We start from the raw sequence: 12,704 nt of genomic DNA on the forward strand, positions 1-12,704 counted from the left end.
CAATAGATACAGAGAAAGCTTTAGACAAATTTCAACACCCATTTATTATAAAGACGCCCCAGAAAGTAAGCATAGAGGGGAATTTCCTCAACATAATACAGGCCATATATCACAAACACACAGCCATCATCGTACTCAATGGTGAAAAACTGAAAACATTTCCACTAAGATCAGGAACAAGACAAGGTTGCCCACTCTCACCACTCTTATTCAACATAGTTCTGGAAGTTTTAGCCACAGCAATCATAGAAGAAAAGGAAATAAAAGGAATCCAAATTGGAAAAGAAGAAGTAAAGCTGTCACTGTTTGCAGATGACATGACACTATACATACAGAATCCGAAATATGCTACCAGAAAACTACAGGAGCTAATCAATGAATTTGGTAAAGTAGCGGGACACAAAATTAATGCACAGAAATCTCTGGCATTCCTATACACTAATGATGAAAAATCTGAAAGTGAAATCAAGAAAACACTCCCATTTACCATTGCAACAAAACGAATAAAGTATCTAGGAATAAACCTACCTGAGGAGACAAAAGACCTGTATGTAGAAAATTATAAGATACTGATAAAAGAAATTAAAGATGATACAAATAGATGGAGATATATACCATGTTCTTGGATTCGAAGAATGAACATTGTGAAAATGACTCTATTACCCAAAGCAATCTACAGATTAAATGCAATGCCTATCAAATTACCACAGGCATTTTTCACAGAAGTAGAACAAAAAATTTCACAATATGTATGGAAAAACAAAAGTCCCCGAATCGCCAAAGCAATCTTGAGAAAGAAAAAGCGAGCAGGAGGAATCGGCTCTGTGACTTCAGACTATACTACAAAGCAACAATAATGAAGACAGCATGGTACTGGCACAAAACAGAAATATAGATCAATGGAGAAGGACAGAAAGCCCAGAGATAAACCCACACACATATGGTCACCTTATCTTTGATAAAGGAGGCAAGAATATACAGTGGAGAAAAGACAGCCTTTTCAATAAGTGGTGCCAGTAAAAACAGGACAGCTACATGTAAAAGAATGAAATTAGAACACTCCCTAACACCATACACAAAAATAAACTCAAAATGGATTGAAGAACTAAATGTAAGGCCAGACACTCACAAAATCATACAGGAAAACATAGGTAGAACACTCTATGACATACATCAGAGCAAGATCCTTTTTGACCCAGCTCCTAGAGAAAAGGAAGTAAAAACAAAAATAAACAAATGGGACCTAATGAAACCTAAAAGCTTTTGCACAGCACAGTAAACCATAAATAAGATGAAAAGACAACCCTCATAATGGGAGAAAATATTTGCAAGTGAAGCCACTGACAAAGGATTCATCTCCAAAATTTACAAGCAGCTCATGCAGCTCAATATGAAAAAAACAAACTAACAACCCAATCAAAAAATGGACAGAATACCTAAATAGACACTTCTCCAAAGAAGACATAGAGATTGACATCCAACACATGAAAAGATGCTCAACATCACTAATCATTAGAGAAATGTATTCAAAACTAAAATGAGGTATCACCACACACCAATCAGAAAGGCCATCATCAAAAACCTATAAACAATAAATGATGGAGAGGGTGTGGAGAAAAGGGGACCCTCTTGCACTGTTTGTGGGAATGTAAATTGATACAGCCACTATAGAGAACAGTATGGAGGTTCCTAAAAAATAGTATAAATAGAACTAGCATATGACCCAGTGATACAACTGCTCAGCATATACCCTGAGAAAACTATAATTCAAATAGAGTCATGTACCACAATGTTCATTGCAGCTCCATTTACAATAGCCAGGACATGGAAGTAACCTATGTGTTCATCGACAGATGAATGGGTATAGAAGATGTGGCATGTATATACAATGGAATATTACACAGCCATAAAAAGAAATGAAATTGAGTTATTTGTAGTGAGGTGGATTGACCTGGAGTCTGCCATACAGAGTGAATTAAGTCACAAAGAAAAAACAAATACCATATGCTAACACATATATAAGGAATGTAAAAAGAAAAGAAAAAAAAAAGATCACGAAGAGCCAGAGGCAAGACGGGAATACAGATGCAGACCTACCGGAGAATGGACTTGAGGATACGGGTAGGGGGAAGGGTAAGCTGGGACAAAGTGAGAGAGTGGCATGGACATTTATACACTTCTAAACATAAAATTGATGCTAGTGGGAAGCAGCTCCATAACACAGGGAGATCACCTCCATGCTCTGTGACCACCTAGAGGGGTGGGATAGGGAGGATGGAAGGGAGGGATATGAAAGTGGGAAATGATATGGGTATAAATGTATATGTATAACTGATACACTTTCTTATAAAGTAGAAACTAGCACACCATTGCAAAGCAATTATAACCCTATAAAGATGTTTAAAAAAAAAAAGAAAGAAAAGGAAACCACAAACAAGGAAAAAAGACAATGCACAGAATGGGAGAAAATATTTGCAAACAAAGTGTCTGACAAAGGATTAATATCCAAAATATACAAGAAGCTCAGGAAGCTTAATATCAGTAAAAGCAAACAACCCAATCAAAAAATGGGTGGAATCTTTGTCTGGTTTTCATATGAGGGTGATGGTGGCCTCATGGAATGAATTTGGGAGTGTTCCTTCCTCTGTAAATTTTTGGAAGAGTTTGAGAAGGACAGGTGTTAACTCTTCTCTAAATGTTTGATAGAATTCACCTGTGAAGCCATCTGGTCCTGGACTTTTTTTGTTTTGTTTTTGTTTTTTTTTAAACGTCTTAATTGGAGTATGATTGCCTTACAATGGTGTGTTAGTTTCTGCTTTATAACAAAGTGAATCAGTTATACATATACATATGTTCCCATATCTCTTCCCTCTTGTGTCTACCTCCCTCCAACCCTCCATATCCCACCCTTCTATGATGTCACGAACCACCTAGCTAATCTCCCTGTGCTATGCAGCTATTTCCCACTAGCTATCTATTTTACATTTGGTAGTGTTTATAAGTCCATTCCACTCTCTCACTTTGTCACAGCTTCCGCTTCCCCCTCCACATATCCTCAAGTCCATGCTCTTGTAGGTCTCTGTCTTTATTCCCATCTTACCCCTAGGTTCTTCATGACTTTCTTTTTTTTCTTGGATTCCATATATATGTGTTAGCATACGGTATATGTTTTTCCCTTTCTGACTTACTTCACTCGGTATGACAGACTCTGGGTCCATCCTCCTCACTACAAATAACTCAATTTCGTTTCTTTTTATAGCTGAGTAATATTTCATTGTACATATGTGTCACCACTTCTTTATCCATTCATCTGTTGATGGGCATGTATGTTGCTTCCAAGGCCTGGCTATTGTAAATAGAGCTGCAATGAACATTTTGGTTCATGACTTTGTGTGTGTGTGTGTGTGTGTGTGTGTGTGTGGTACACAGGCCTCTCACTGTTGCGGCCTCTCCCGTTGCGGAGTACAGGCTCCAGACACGCAGGCCCAGCAGCCATGGCTCAAAGGCCCAGCTGCTTCATGGCATGTGGGATCTTCCCAGACCGGGGCACGAACCCATGTCCCCTGCATCACAGCAGGCGGAATCTCAACCACTGCACCACCAGGGAAGCCTGATGACTCTTTTGAGTTATGGTTTCCTCAGGGTTTATGCCCAGTAGTGGAATTGATGCTTCGTATGGTAGCTCTATGTTTAGTTTTTTAAGGAACCTCAATACAGTTCTCCATAGTGGCTGTATCAGTTTACAGTCCTACCACCAGGGCAAAAGAGTCTGCTTTTCTCCAAACCCTCTCCAGCATTTATTGTTTCTAGATTTTTTGATGATGGCCATTCTGACCAGTGTGAGATGATATCTCATTGTAGTTTTGATTTGCATTTTTCTAATGATTAATGATGTTGAGCATTCTTTCACGTGTTTGTTGTCAATCTAAGTATCTTCTTCAGAGAAATGTCTATTTAGGTCTTCTGTCCATTTTTGGATTGGGTTGTCTGTTTTTTTATTATTGAGCTGCATGAGCTGCTTGTAAATTTTGGAGATGAATCCTTTGTCAGTGGCTTCATTTGTAAATATTTTCTCCCATTATGAGGGTTGTCTTTTCATCTTGCTTATGGTTTACTTTGCTGTGCAAAAGGTTGTAGGTCTCATTAGCTCCCATTTGTTTATATTTGTTTTTATTTCCATTTCTCTAGGAGGTGGGTCCAAAAGGATCTTGCTGTGATTTATGTCAAAGAGTGTTCTGCCTACGTTTTCCTCTAAGATTTTCATAGTGTCTGGCGTTACATTTAGGTCTTTAATCCATTTTGAGTTTATTTCTGTGTATGGTGTTAGGGTGTATTCTAATTTCATACTTTTACATGTAGCTGTCCAGTTTTCCCAGCACCACTTATTGAAGAGTCTGTCTTTTTCCCACTGTATATTCTTGCCTCCTTTATCAAAGATAAGGTGATGATATGTGCATGGGTTTATCTCTGTGCTTTCTATCCTTTTCCATTGATCTCTATTTCTGTTTTTGTGCCAGTACCATACTGTCTTGATCACTGTAGCTTTGTAGTATAGTCTGAAGTCAGGGAGCCTGATTCCACAAGCTCCATTTTTCGTTCTCAAGATTGGTTTGCCTATTCAGGGTCTTTTGTGTTTCCATAAAAATTGTGAATTTTTTTGTGTTCTAGTTCTGTGAAAAATGCCAGTCGTAGTTTGCTAGGGATTGCACTGAATTTGTAGATTGCTTTGGGTAGTAGACTCTTTTTCACAGTGTTGATTCTTCCAATCCAAGAACATGATATATCACTCCATCTATTTGTATAATTTTTAATTTCTTTCATCAGTGTTTTATAATTTTCTGCATACAGTTCTTTTGTCTCCTTATGTAGGTTTATTCCTAAATATTTTATTATTTTTGTTGCAGTGGAAAATGGGAGTGTTTTCTTAATTTCACTTTCAGATTTTTCATCACTAGTGTATATGAATGCCAAAGATTTCTCTGCATTAATTTTGTATCCTGCTACTTTACCAAATTCATTGACTAGCTCTAGTAGTTTTCTGGTAGTATCTTTAGTATTCTCTATGTAGTGTAGCAAGTCATCTGCAGAGAGTAACAGCTTTACTTCTTCTTCTCCGATATGGATTCATTTTATTTCTTTTTATTCTGTGATTGCTGTGGCTAATCCTTCCAAAACTATGTTGAGTAAGAATGGTGAGAGTGGGCAACCTTGTCTTGTTCCTGGTCTTAGTGGGAATGGTTTCAGTTTTTCACCATTGATGATGATGTTGGCTGTGGATTTGTCATATAAGGCCTTTATTATGCTGAGGAAACTTCCCTCTATGCTTACTTTCTGCAATGTTTTTATCATCAACCTGTGTTGAATTTTGTCAAAAGCTTTCTCTGCATGTATTGAGATGATTGTATGTTTTTTCCCCTTCAATTTGTTAATATGGTGTACCACGTTGATTAATTTGTGTATATTGAAGAATCCTTGCATTCCTAGACTAAAGCCCACTTGATCATAGTGTGTGATCCTTTTAATGTGCTGTTGGACTCTCTTTTCTAGTATCTTGTTGAGGATTTTTGCATCTATGTTCATCAGTGATATTGGCCTGTAGTTTTCTTTCTTTGTGATAAATTTGTCTGGTTTTGGTATCAAGATGATGGTGGCCTCATACAATGCGTCTGGGCGTGTTCCTCCTTCTGCTAAATTTTGGAAGAGTGTGAGAATGATAGGTGTTAGCTCTTCTCTAAATGTGTGAGGGAATTCGCCTGTAAAGCCATCTAGTCCTGAGCTTTTGTTTGTTCAAAGTTTTTCAATCACAGTTTCAATTTCAGTGGTTCCAATTTGTCTGTTCATATTTTCTATTTCTTCCTGATTCAGTCTCAGCAGGTTGTGCATTTCTAAGAATTTGTGTATTTCTTCCAGGTTGTCCATTTTATTGGCTTGTCATAATCTCTCATGATCCTTTGTATTTCTGCAGTGTCAGTTGTTACTTCTCCTTTTTCATTTCTAATTCTATTGATTTGAGTCTTCTCACTTTTTTTCTTGATGAGTCTGGCTAATGGTTTATCAATTTTTTTATCTTCTTAAAGAACCATCTTTTAATTTTATTGATCTTTGCTATCGTTTCCTTCATTTCTTTTTCATTTATTTCTGATCTGATCTTTATGATTTCTTTCCTTCTGCTAACTTTGGGGTTTTTTTGTTCTTCTTTCTCTAATTGCTTTAGGTGCAAGTTTAGATTCTTTATTCTAGATGTTTCCTGTTTCTTAAGGTAGGGTTGTATTGCTTTAAGCTTCCCTCTTAGAATTTCTTTTGCTGCATCCCATAGGTTTTGGCTCATCTTGTCTCCATTGTCATTTGTTTCTAGGTATTTTTTGATTTCCTCTTTGATTTCTTCAGTGATCACTTTGTTAGTAAGAAGTTTATTGTTGAGCCTCCATGTGTTTGTATTTTTTGCACATCTTTTCCTGTAATTGGTATCTTGTTTCATAACATTGTGGTCAGAAAAGATACTTGATACTATTTCAATTTTCTTAAATTTACCAAGGCTGGATTTGTGACCTAAGATATGATCTATCGTGGAGAATGTTCCATGAGCATTTGAGAAAAATGTGTATTCTGTTGTTTTTAGAAGGAATGTCCTATAAATATCAATTAAGTCCGTCTTGTTTAATGTATCATTTAAAACTTTTGATTCCTTATTTATTTTCATTTTGGATGATCTCTCCATTGGTGAACGTGGGGTGTTAAAGTCCCCTACTATGATAGTGTTACTGTTGATTTCCCCTTTTATGGCTGTTAGTATGTGCCTTATGTATTGAGGTGCTCCTATGTTGGGTGCATAAATATTTACAATTGTCATATCTTCTTCTTGGGTCAATCTCTTGATCATTATGTAGTGTCCTTCTTTGTCTCTTGTAATAGTCTTTATTTTAAATACTATTTTGTCTGATATGAGAATTGCTACACCAGCTTTCTTCTGATTTCCATTTGCATGGAATATCTTTTACCATCCCCTCACTTTCAGTTTGTTTGTGTCCATAGGTCTGACGTGGGTTTCTTGTATACAGCATATATATGGGTCTCATTTTTGTTTCCATTCAGTCAGTCTGTGTCTTTTGGTGGGAGCATTTAATCCATTTACATTTAAGGTAATTATCGATATGTATGTTTCTCTTCCCATTTTCTCAATTGTTTTGAGTTTGTTATTGTAGTTCTTTTCCTTCTCTTGTGTTTCTTCTGTAGAGAAGTTCCTTTTGCACTTGTTGTAAAGCTGGTTTCGTGGTGCTGAACTCTCAGTTTTTGCTTGTCTGTAAAGATTTTAATTTCCCCAACAAATCTGAAAGAGATCCTTGGTGGGTAGAGTAATCTTAGTTGAATGTTTTTCTCCTTCATCACTTTAAATATGTCCTACCACTCCCTTCTGGCTTGAAGAATTTCTGCTGAAAGATCAGCTGTTAACCTTATGGGGATTCCCTTGTGTGTTATTTGTTGTTTTTCCCTTGTGCTTTTAATATGTTTACTTTGTATTTAATTTTTGATAGTTTGATTAATATGTTTCTTGGTGTGTTTCTCCATAGATTTATCCTGTATGGGACTCTCTGTGCTTCCTGGACTTGAATAACTATTTCCTTTCCCATATTAGGTAAGTTTTCATCTATAATCTCTTCAAATATTTTCTCAGTCCCTTTCTCTTCCTCTTCTTCTTCTATAATTTGAATGTTGTTGCATTTAATATTGTCCCAGAAGTCTCTGAGACTGTCCTCAGTTCTTTTAATTCTTTTTTTTCTTTATTCTGCTCTGCAGTAGTTATTTCCACTATATTATGTTCCAGGTCACTTATCCGTTCTTCTTCCTCAGGTATTCTGCTATTGATCCCTTCTAGAGTATTTTTAAATTTAATTTATTGTGTTGTTCATCATTGCTTGCTTCCTCTTTAGTTCTTCTAGGTCCTTGTTAAATATTTCTTGCATCTTCTCTATTTTATTTCCAAGATTTTGGGTCATCTTTACTATCATTATTCTGAATTCTTTTTCAGGTAGACTGCCTACTTCCTCTTCATTTGTTAGGTCTGCTGTGTTTTTACCTTGCTCCTTCATCTGCTGTGTGTTTTTCTGTGTTTTCATTTTGCTTATCTTACTGTGTTTGGGGTCTCCGTTTCTCAGGCTACAGGTTCGAAGTTCCTGTTGTTTTTGGTGTCTGTCCCCAGTGGCTAAGTTTGGCTCAGTGGGTTATGTATATTTCTTGGTGGAGGGAACTAGTGCGTGTGTTCTGGTGGATGAAGCTGGATATTTTCTTTCTTGTGGGCAGGTCTACTTCTGGTGGTGTGTTTTGGGATGTCTGTGGCCTTATTATGATTTTAGGCAGCATCACTGCTAATGGATGGGGCTGTTTTCCTGTCTTGCTAGTTGTTTGGTATATGGTGCCCAGCACTGTATCTTTCTGGTCGTTGCGTGAAGCTGGGTGTTTGTGTTGAAATGGAGATCTCTGAGAGATTTTTGCTGTTTAATATTATGTGGAGCTGGAAGTCTCTTGTGGACCAGTGTCCTGAAGTTGGCTCTCACACCTCAGTGGCACAGCCCTGACCCTGGCTGGAGCACCAAGAGACTGTACTCCACGTGGCTCAGAATAAAAGGGAGAAAAAAAGAAGGAAAGAAAGAAAGAGAGAAAGAGGATAAAATAAAATAAAGTAAGGTAAAATAAAATAAAGTTATTAAAATAAAAAATAAATATTAAGAAAAAAACTTACAAAATTAGAAAAAAAAAGATGGAAAGAACTCTAGGATAAATGGTGAAAGCAAAGCTATACAGAGAAAATCTCACAGAGAAGCATACACATACACACTCACCAAAAGAGGAAAAGGGGAAAAAATAATCTATCTTGACCCCAAAGTCCACCTACTCAAACTTGGGATGATTCATTGTCTCTTCAGTTATTCCACAGATGTAGGTCATATCAAGTTGATTTTGGAGCTTTAATCCGCTGCTTCTGAGGCTGCTGGGAGAAATTTCTCTTTCTCTTCTTTGTTCACACAGCTCCTGGGGTTCAGGTTTGGGTTTGGCCCTGCCTCTTTGTGTAGGTCGCCTGAGGGCGCCTGTTCTTCCCTCAGACAGGAGAGGGTTAAAGGAGCTGCTGATTCGGGGCCTCTGGCTCACTCAGGCTGGGGGGAGGGAGAAGTATGAATGCGGGGTGAGCCTGTGGTGGCAGAGGCTGGCTTGAAGTTGCAGCAGCCTGAGGCGTGCCATGCGTTCTCCTAGGGCAGTTGTCCCTGGGTCACGGGACCCTGGCAATGGCGGGCTGCACAGGCTCCCAGAAGGGGAGGAGGGGATAGTTACCTGTGCTCGCATACAGGCTCTTGGTGGCTGCAGCAGCAGCCTTAGTGTCTCATGCCCACCTCTGGGATCTGGTGTGGTAGACACGGCTTGTTCCTGTCTCTGGAGCTCCTTTCAGCAGCTGTCTTAATCCTCTCTCCTTTTGCACCAGGAAACAAAGAGGCAATAAAAGTCTCTTGTCTCTTCGGCAGCTCCAGACTTTTCCCGGACCCCCTCCTGACTAGCCGTGGAACAATAACCCCTTCAGGCTGCATTCATGCCACCAAACCCTGTCGTCTGCCTGGGATCTAATCTCCGAAGACCAAGCCTCAGCTCCCAATCCCTGCCTGTCCCGGCAGCTGAGCAGAGAAGCCTCTTGTGCTGGTGAGTGCTTGTTGGTACCGATCCTCTGTGTAGGAATCTCTCTGCTTTGCCCTCCACACCCCTCTTGCTGCACTCTCCTCCGTGACTCGGAAGCTTTCCCCTCTGCCACCCGCAGTCTCTGCCCGTGAAGGGGCTTCCTAGTGTGTGGAAACCTTTCCTCCTTCACAGTTCTCTCCCACTGGTGCAGGTTCCATCTCTATTCTTTTGTCTCTGATTTTTTTCTTTTTTCTTTTGCCCTTCCCAGGTACGTGGGGAGTTTCTTGCCTTTTAGGAGGCTTGAGGTCTTCTGCCAGCATTCAGTGGGTGTTCTATAGGAGCAGTTCCACGTGTAGATGTATTGCTGATGTATCTGTGGGGAGGAAGGTAATCTCCACATCTTACTATTTCACCATCTTCTACTGTCTCTGGCTTTTGTTTGTTGGTAGAATTTTAATCACAGTTTCAATGTCATTACTTGTGATTTGTCTGTTCATATTTTCTGTTTCCTCCTGGTTCAGTCTTGGAATGTTATAAATTTCTAAGAATTTGTCCATTTCTTCCAGGTTGTCCATTTTATTGGCATAGAGTTGCTTGTAGTAGTCTCTGAGGATGCTTTTCATTTCTGCGGGGTCTGTTGTAACTTCTCCTTTTTCATTTCTAATTTTATTGATTTGAGTACTCTCCCTCTTTTTCTTGATGAGTCTGGCTAATGCTTTATCAACTTTGTTTATCTTCTCAAAGAACCAGCTTTTAGTTTTATTGATCTTTGTTATTGGTTTTTTTTGTTTCTATTTCATTTATTTCTGCTCTGACCTTGATGATTTGTTTCCTTCTGCTAACGTTGGGTTGTGTTTGTTCTTCTTTCTCTAGTTCCTTTAGGTGTAAGGTTAGATTGTTTACTTGAGATTTTTCTTGTTTCTTGAGGTAGGCTTGTATAGCTATAACCTTCCGTCGTAGACCTGCTTTTGCTGCATTCCATAGGTTTTGGATCGTCGTGTTTTCATTGTCATTTGTCTCTAGGTATTTTCTGATTTCCTCTTTGATTTCTTCAGTGATCTCTTGGATATTTAGTAATGTATTGTTTAGCCTCCATGTGTTTGTGTTTTTTACGTTTTCTTCCCCTGTAATTCATTTCTAATCTCATACCATTGTGGTCACAAAAGATCCTTGATATGATTTCAATTTTCTTAAATGTACTGAGGCTTGATTTGTGACCGAAGATGTGATCTATCCTGGAGAATGTTCCATGCACACTTGAGAAGAAAGTGTAATCTGCTGCTTTTGGTTGGAATGACCTATAAATATCAATTAAATCTATCTGGTGTATTATGTAATGTACAGCTTTTTTTTCTTATTTATTTTCATTTTAGATTATCTGTCCATTGGTGTAAGTGAGGTGTTAAAATCCCGCACTATTTTTGTGTTACTTATGAGTTCCTCTTTTATGGCTGTTAGCAGTTGCCTTATATGTTGAGGTGCTCCTATGTTGGGTGCATATATATTTATAATTGTTATATCTTCTTCTTGGATTGATCCCCTGATCATTATGTAGTGTCCTTCCTTGTCTTTTCTGACATTCTTTATTATAATGTCTATTTTATCTGATATGAGTATAGCTACTCCAGCTTTCTTATGATTTCCATTTGAATGGAACACCTTTTTCCATCTCCTCACTTTCAGTCTGTGTGTTTACCTAGGTCTGAAGTGGGTCTCTAGTAGACAGCACATATATGGGTCTTGTTTTTGTATCCATTCAGCAGGCTGGTGTCTTTTGCTTGGAGCATTTACTCCATTCACGTTTAGGGTAATTATCAATATGTATGTTACTATTACCTTTTTCCTAATTGTTTTGGGTTTGTTTTTATACGTCCTTTTCTTCTCTTGTGTTTCCCACTTAGAGAAGTTGCTTTAGCATTTGTTGTAGATCTGGTTTGGTGGTGCTGTATTCACTTAGCTTTTGCTTGTCTATAAAACTTTTGATTTCTCCTTTGAATCTGAATGAGATCCTTGCCGGGTAGGGTAATGTTGGTTGTAGGTTCTTCCCTTTCATCACTTGAAGTATATCATGCCACTCCCTTCTGGCTTGTAGAGTTTCTGCTGAGAAATCAGCTGTTAACCTTATGGGAGTTCCCTTGTATGTTATTTCTCATTTTTCCCTTGCTGCTTTCAATAATTGTTCATTGTCTTTAATTTTTGCCAATTTAATTACTATGTTTCTTGGCATGTTTCTCCTTGCATTTATCCTGTATGGGACTCTCCATGCTTTCTGGACTTGGGTGCCTATTTCCTTTCCCATGTTAGGGAAGTTTTTGACTATAGTATATGCTATTATACATAAAGAATCCTAAAAAAATGCCACCAGAAATGTACTAGAGCTAATAAATGAATTTGGTAAAGTTGCAGGATACAAAATTAATGCACAGAAATCTCTTGCATTCCTACATATTAATGATGAAAATTCTGAAAGAGAAATTAAGGAAACACTCTCATTTACCATTTCAACAAAAAGAATAATACACCCAGGAATAAACCTACCCAGGGAGACAAAAGACCTGTATGCAGAAAACTATAAGACAGTGATGAAAGAAATTAAACGTGATACTAACAGATGGAGAGATATACCATGTTCTTGGATTGGAAGAATCAATATTGTGAAAATGACTATACTACTCAAAGCAATCTACAGACTCAGTGCAATCCCTATCAAATTATCAACTGAATTTTTTATGGAACTAGAACAAATCATCTTAAAATTTGTATGGAGGCACAAAAGACCCAGAATAGCCAAAGCAGTCTTGAGGGAAAATATCGGAGCTGGACGAATCAGACTCCCGGTCTTCAGACTATACTACAAATGTACAGTAATCAACACAACCTGGTACTGTCACAAAAACAGAAACATAGATCAATGAAACAAGATAGAAAGCCCAGAGAAAAACCACACACCTATGGTCAGCTAATCTATGACTACAGAGGCAAAGATATACAATGGAGAAAAGACAGTCACTTCAATAAGTGGTGCTGGGAAAATTGGACAGCTT

The 12,704-nt window shown here is 38.1% G+C and overlaps 1 protein-coding gene across 7 annotated transcripts in view; it reads right to left on the reverse strand.

Annotated features, from left to right (window-relative positions):
- KLF8 (KLF transcription factor 8) overlaps positions 1-12,704 on the reverse strand; it is a 346,775-nt gene that overhangs the window by 257,764 nt on the left and 76,307 nt on the right. The gene's annotated exons all lie outside the window — the stretch shown is intronic.

This window comes from Mesoplodon densirostris, chromosome X (assembly GCF_025265405.1).
Source record: "Mesoplodon densirostris isolate mMesDen1 chromosome X, mMesDen1 primary haplotype, whole genome shotgun sequence".
In the NCBI taxonomy this organism is placed as follows: Eukaryota; Metazoa; Chordata; class Mammalia; order Artiodactyla; family Ziphiidae; genus Mesoplodon; species Mesoplodon densirostris.